This window comes from Salmo salar, chromosome ssa11, assembly GCF_905237065.1.
Source record: "Salmo salar chromosome ssa11, Ssal_v3.1, whole genome shotgun sequence".
In the NCBI taxonomy this organism is placed as follows: domain Eukaryota; kingdom Metazoa; phylum Chordata; class Actinopteri; order Salmoniformes; family Salmonidae; genus Salmo; species Salmo salar.
In genome coordinates this window covers 85324524-85332131 of record NC_059452.1, presented here as the reverse complement: position 1 = coordinate 85332131, position 7608 = coordinate 85324524, and positions in this window count along the sequence as shown.

Genomic DNA, 7608 nt, shown 5'->3' with positions numbered 1-7608 from the left:
CAGTGGCAAATCATTTGTAAAAACAGAGAAGAGTAAAGGCCCAAGGCAACTGCCTTGAGGGAAACCACACTGTACATATCTGATGTTAGAGAAGCTTCCATTGAAGAACAATCTCTGGGTTCTATTGGATAAATCATTTTCCAACCATGTGATGGCAGGTGATGTAAAGCCATAGCAAGTGAGTTTCTTCAATAACATCAAAGGCTGCACTGAAATCTAACAATACAGCTCCAACTATCATCTTATCATCCATTTATTTTAACCAATCATCTGTCATCTGTGTCATTGCACTACAATTTGTGTGCCCTTCTCGACTGCGTTGCCACGCATGACTCCAATACCGTCATGAAATTTGCCTACGACACAACGGTGGTAGACCTGATCACCAACGACGATGAGACAACCAATAGGGAGGAGGTCAAAGACCTGGCAGTGTGGTGCCAGGCAACAACCTCTCCCTCAACGTCAGCAAGAGAAAGGAGCTGATCGTGGACTACAGGAAACGAAGGGCAGAGCACGCACTCGTTCACATCGACGGAGCAGTCGAGAGCTTCAAGTTCATAGATGTCCACATCACTAAGGACCTATCATGGTCCAAACACACCAACCCAGTCGTGAAGAGGGCACGACAACGCCTCTTCCCCCTCAGGAGGCTGAAAAGATTTGGCAAAAAGTTGTACAACTGGACCATTGAGAGCATCTTGACTGGCTGCATCACCAATTGGAATGGTAACTGCTTGGCATCTGACCGTAAGGAGTTACAGAGGGTAGTGCGTACGGCCCAGTACATCACTGGGTCCGAGCTCACACATAGACACACTTTCACACATGCTGCTGCTACTCTGTTTCTTATCTATCCTGATTGCCTAGTCACTTTTACCCCTACCTACATCAAATCAAATTTTATTTGTCACATGCTTTGTAAAGAACAGGTGTAGACTAACAGTGAAATGCTTACTTACGGGCCCTTCCCATCAATGCAGAGAGAGAATTGTATTTATTTATTTACTATTATAACACGAGGAATGAATACACAATGAGTAATGATAACTTGGCTATATACAGTACATGGGGTATCAGTACCGAGTCGATGTGTAAGGGTACGATGTAATTGAGGTAGATGTGTACATATACAGTACCAGTCAAAAGTTTGGACACACCTACTCATTCAAGTTTTTCTTTATTTTTACTATTTTCTACATTGTATAATAATAGTGAAGACATCAAAACTATGAAATAACACATATGGAATGATGTAGTAACCAAAACAGTGTTAAACATATCAAAATATATTTTCAATTTTAGATTCAGCACTTTGCCTTGATGACAGCTTTGCACACTCTTGGTGTTCTCTCAACCAGCTTCACCTGGAATGCTTTTCCAACAGTCTTGAAGGAGTACCTACATATGCTGGGCACTTGTTGCCTGCTTTTCCTTCACTCTGTGGTCCATTTAATCTCAAACCATCTCAATTGGGTTGAGGTTGGGTGATTGTGGAAGCCAGGTCATCTGATGCAGCACTCCCTCACTCTCTTTCTTGGTCAAATAGTCCTTACACAGCCTGGAGATGTCATTGTCCTGTTGGAAACCAAATGATAGTCCCACTAAGCGCAAACCAGATGGGATGGCATATCGCTGCTGAATGCTGTGGTAGGTGTGTCCAAACTTTTGACTGGTACTGTAGGTAGTGACAAAGTGACAAGGCAACAGGACAGATATATGTACATATTACCACATTGACTTGGTTTCGGTACTCCTTGTATATAGTCTCGTTATTGTTATTTTATTGTGTTACTATTTCCTTTATGAATTTTTTGCACATTTTTCGTACTTTTTGCTCTCTAAGTAAGCATTTCACTGTATAGGCTACACCTGCTGTATACGGCGCATGTGGCAAATACATTTTGATGTATGAACGCTGAAAGTCCGTAGTTAACTTGCTCTCTAAAAAAATTGCATTGTATTTGGTCAAACACAATTATCTTCATCAGTTTTCTGTTAGAGCCAGCAAAGAATGCTTTACTATTTTTAGGCAGTAGAATTACTTTAACTTCCTTCCTTGTGGTTTATACAATATACCGTTCAATGTTGTCCTTTCACTTCTGAGAAAAAGTCATTAAAATGATTGGCAATATCAAACGATTTTATTTGCTATTGTAGTTTGGTCAGGGCGTGGCAGGGGGTGTTTGTTCTGTGTGTTTCGGTGTTTTTGGTTTATGTTCTATATTTTCGATTTCTATGTGTATATCTAGTATTCTATTTCTATGTTGGGTTTTTGGCAATGACCTCCAATTAGAGGCAACTGGTTGTCGTTGTCTCTAATTGGAGGCCATATTTAGTTGGTTTTGTTTTCGCTTGTGTTTTGTGGGTGGTTATTTTCTGTATAGCCTGTGTGCCTTACGGAACTGTTTTTCGTCATACATTTATTTTTGTTTAAGTGTTCACGTTACTTTAATAAATCAAGAAGATGAGCACTTTACGCGCTGCGCCTTGGTCCAATCCTTACGATGCCTATGACACTAAGGCATGCGTGCCAGCCAAGGCTTGCCAAGCCACCCCCCAAAATAACTGAAATTGCATGCATTGGTTTCAAAATTGCATTGATAGTCACTGCAATGTCGTAGTTCCCAAGGTATATCATCCCTGATAAGCCAATGGGCTTTCATGATTTTGCAGGAGTTTCGTATTATTAATTCAGTGCAAGACGACCCTTTTCGCCTCTCCCGCCAAATTCAAAAACCAAGGCGGCACTGAAGATGAGCGATTCATTTCCGCATGGCTAGCAGCTAGCAAGCTTTCTTTTGTTATTTAAAAAAGTTCAGGGAGCAAAATGTCATCAGCAAAGAAAATTGAGGCAGATGTCCGTTCATTTATTGCCTCTTAGACAAAGGAATATGGATTTGTTTTACTGAAGGGCCCTGCGCTCTCTGTTGTAAAACTGTTGTTTGTCGGTCGTCAAGTGTACAGCGTCATTTTGAAACAAGACATGAGAAAAACTTCAAGGATGAGGTGGACAAGGCTGAAGGAATCAAGAGGGCCGTGTCCAGGTATGAAAAGCAAAGCAATGTGTTTACAAATCTACATGCAGTCAAAGATAAAGCTACAGAGGGGAGCTATAAAGTTACACAGTGCATTGCTAAACATGGAAAACCATTTCCTGATGGGGAAATATATCAAGAAGGCTTTCCTCAGTAGTTCTCAGGCTTTATTTGATGGATTGCTTAACAAAGACACAATCATCTTAACCTCTATGGGCAAGGCGGGACGAATTCGTCCCACCTACGTAACAGCCACCTGAATTCAGTGGCGCGATTTTTGAATCGTTTGAAATACTATTACTTCAATTTCTCAAACATATGACTATTTTACAGCAATTTAAAGACAAGACTCTCCTTAATCTAACCACACTGTCCGATTTCAAAAAGGCTTTACAACGAAAGCAAAACATTAGATTATGTCAGGAGAGTGCCCAGCCAGAAATAATCAGACACCCATTTTTCAAGCTAGCATATAATGTCACAAAAACCCAAACCACAGCTAAATGCAGCACTAACCTTTTATGATCTTCATCAGATGACACACCTAGGACATTATGTTATACAATACATGCATGTCTGTTCAATCAAGTTCATATTTATATCAAAAAACAGCTTTTTACATTAGCATGTGACGTTCAGAAAAAGCATACCCCCGCAAACTTCCGGGGAATTTACTAACAGTTTGCTAAATTACTCACGATAAACGTTCACAAAAAGCATAACAATTATTTTAAGAATTATAGATACATTACTCCTCTATGCACTCGATATGTCCGATTTTAAAATAGCTTTTCGGATGAAGCACATTTTGCAATATTCTAAGTACATAGCCCAGCCATCACGGCTAGCTATTTAGACACCCGGCAAGATTAGCCTTCACCAAAATCCTATTTCCTATAAGAAAAATGTTCTTACCTTTCCTGTTCTTCGTCAGAATGCACTTCCAGGACTTCTACTTCAATAACAAATGTAGGTTTGGTCCCAAATAATCCATCGTTATATCCAAATATCCTCTGTTTTGTTCGTGCGTTCTAGACACTATACGAATGGTAAATAACGGTCGTGCGCATGGCGCATGGCGTGACAAAAAATGTCTAAATATTCCATTACCGTACTTCGAAGCATGTCAACCGCTGTTTAAAACCAATTTTTATGCCATTTATCTTGTAGAAAAGCGATAATATTCCGACCGGGAATCTGCAATAAGCTAAACAGCCGAATGAAATTTCTCCACGGGGGCGAATCGTGCACGCGCCTCATTCAATGGTCCTCTGATCGGCCACTTGGATAAGGCGATAATCTGTTTCAGCCAGAGGCTGCCTCGTCATCGTTCAGGTTTTTCCCGGGTTCTGAGAGCCTATTGGAGCCCTGGGAATTGTCACGTTACAGCTAAGATCCTTACTCTTCAATAAACAGATGCAAGACGCACGACTCCTTGTCAGACAGGCCACTTCCTGCATGAAACCTTGTCAGGTTTTTGCCTGCCATAGGAGTTCTGTTATACTCACAGACACCATTCAAACAGTTTTAGAAACTTTAGGGTGTTTTCTATCCAAACCTGAACAATAATATGCATATTCTAGCTTCTGAGTTGGTGTAGGAGGCAGTTAAAAATGGGCACATATTTTTTCCAAAATTCTCAATACTGCCCCCTAGCCCAAACAGGTTTTAAATGTAAAAGATATGCCTGTGTCTGCCAGAACTGTTGAAAGGGGCATTACTGAGATGGTTGAAAATGTAAAGGAGCAGCAAACTGTAGCGTTAAAAGATGCCCCTGTGTTTAGTGTGGCTCTTGATGAGAGTGTGGATGTGAATGACATTCCACGTCTGGCAGGTGTTGCAAGATACTTTGACTCAGAGCAGGTACATGAGGAGCTGCTTTGTCTATAACCCATGCATGACACTACCGAAGAGGAAGATATAGCAAAAGCCTTCACTGATCATTTTGAGGAGAGGGGTGTCAATATTAAAAACATATTCTCTATTTCAACTGATGGTGTCCATGCTATGGTGGGGAAACATAAAGGATTCGCAAAGCTGATTGAAGATAAGATTGGCCACCCCGTGATTAAATTTCACTGTATCATTCACCAAGAGAATCTGTGTCCCAAGATTTCAAATTCCAATACTGTAGTTAAAATTGTACATTTCCTTGTTGCTCGCTCATCTTTGAGTTTGAGTTTATTTTATTTTTACAGGGACAGTGCACATTAATCAACGTTTCAGTAAAAGTGCCGGTTTTAGCCAGCCGGCTAATTTTCAACCGCAGTCCCTGGGCAGGTTATGCCTTTGACACACAGACAGTTTCGGTCACTGCTGGAAAAGATGGAACAAATCCACAAAGACTTCCCTCTCCACTGCAGTGTCAGGTGGAAGTGGAGGGAAGGTTCTGGAACGGTTTGTGAAGTGTTTGGATACGGTTAAAACCTTTCTGTCTGAAAAGGGCCAAAACTACCCAGAGCTTGAGGAGGAGGATTGGCTTGTAAAACGGATGTTTCTCACTGACATAACAGGTCACCTCAATGAGCTCAACCTGCGCCTTCAGGGTGCAGGCCAAATGGTGCTGGATCTGTACGATGCATGGAAGCCAATCGTTGCCAAGCTAGACATCTAGTTGCGGGATATTCAAAGTGGAACGTTCCGCTACTTCAAGTAACTCAAAGGGCTGTCAACTCGACACACTGTCAGTACTGACATCGGAGTGTACCGAGGACTTTGAAATGCAGCGGATCAAGCTCAAGGCATCCTCCCTTTGGTCATCAAAATTCACAGAGCTGTGCAAAAAACTGGAAGGGACTGAGAGAGATCAGGGGTCCTCCCTTATCCACTGTTGGAAGAGCCTGCCAATGAAATTTCACAGTCTGAAGGTTGCATGTGCAATGCCTTCAGCATTTGGATCCACGTATCTATGTGAACGGAACTTTTCACACATGAAGTCAATCCTGAGCCCCTCTCGCAGCCGGCTGACAACAGACCACTCAGAGTCCTGTGTGCAGCTCAATGTCTCCAAATATAGCCCAGATATTACGCGGCTCAGCAATGGAAAGCATGTACAAGGATCACACTAAATCGGTTAAGATGTGATTTTTAATACCAAATTATATAACCTTGTAATGTTCATGACAGTAAATTTCAGCAAGTAGTAATGTGAACGCGTGTGTGTGTATTTGTGTGTTGCAGGGGATTTGGAATAAGATGGGGGAGACGGGAGATGGAGTAGGCTACGATTCTCAGCAGCAGATATGGAGATATGGAGTTGATAATATGAAAATAAGTGTCACATTCATTTGAATGGACGGACCAAGGCACAACGTGTTGAGTTCCATATCTTTTATTTAAGTGAAACTTTCAAACAAAAACAATAAACAAGCAACGAAACATAAAGTAACGCAGTGCTACCTGCACTTACACAAACAATATCCCACAAAGCAGGTGGGAACAGGGACACCTTAAGTATGATCCCCAATTAGAGACAACGAACATCAGCTGCCTCTAATTGGGAACCATACCAAGAGCATCAACATAGAAATGAAAAGACTAGAACACGCCCTGACCTACAACACCATAGAGAGCCCTTGATTCTGGGCGTGAAAATAAGATTGCTTTTTCTTACATTCAGTTATGTTTAGGGCTGTTGGTAGGCCTAACAGTCTCAGTCGTTTATTTTTATTGAACATTGTAATTTTCAATAAAAAATATTTTTTTTTATGTATTATTTATGAAATGGGTCTGTTCCACAAAACTACATGAAAGAGGAGCAATTTATACACATTATTATTATTAAAAACGAAGATGTATAAATCATAAATTCCATATACACTGCTCAAAAAAATAAAGGGAACACTTAAACAACACATCCTAGATCTGAATGAAAGAAATAATATTATTAAATACTTTTTTCTTTACATAGTTGAATGTGCTGACAACAAAATCATACAAAAATAATCAATGAAAATCTAATTTATCAACCCATGGAGGTCTGGATTTAGAGTCACACTCAAAATTAAAGTGGAAAACCACACTACAGGCTGATCCAACTTTGATGTAATGTCCTTAAAACAAGTCAAAATGAGGCTCAGTAGTGTGTGTGGCCTCCACATGCCTGTATGACCTCCCTACAACGCCTGGGCATGCTCCTGATGAGGTGGCGGATGGTCTCCTGAGGGATCTCCTCCCAGACCTGGACTAAAGCATCCGCCAACTCCTGGACAGTCTGTGGTGCAACGTGGCGTTGGTGGATGGAGCGAGACATGATGTCCCAGATGTGCTCAATTGGATTCAGGTCTGGGGAACGGGCGGGCCAGTCCATAGCATCAATGCCTTCCTCTTGCAGGAACTGCTGACACACTCCAGCCACATTGTCTTGCATTAGGAGGAACCCAGGGCCAACCGCACCAGAATATGGTCTCACAAGGGGTCTGAGGATCTCATCTCGGTACCTAATGGCAGTCAGGCTACCTCTGGCTGTGCGGCCCCCCAAAGAAATGCCACCCCACACCATGACTGACCCACCGCCAAACTGGTCATGCTGGAGGATGTTGCAGGCAGCAGAACGTTCTCCACGGCGTCT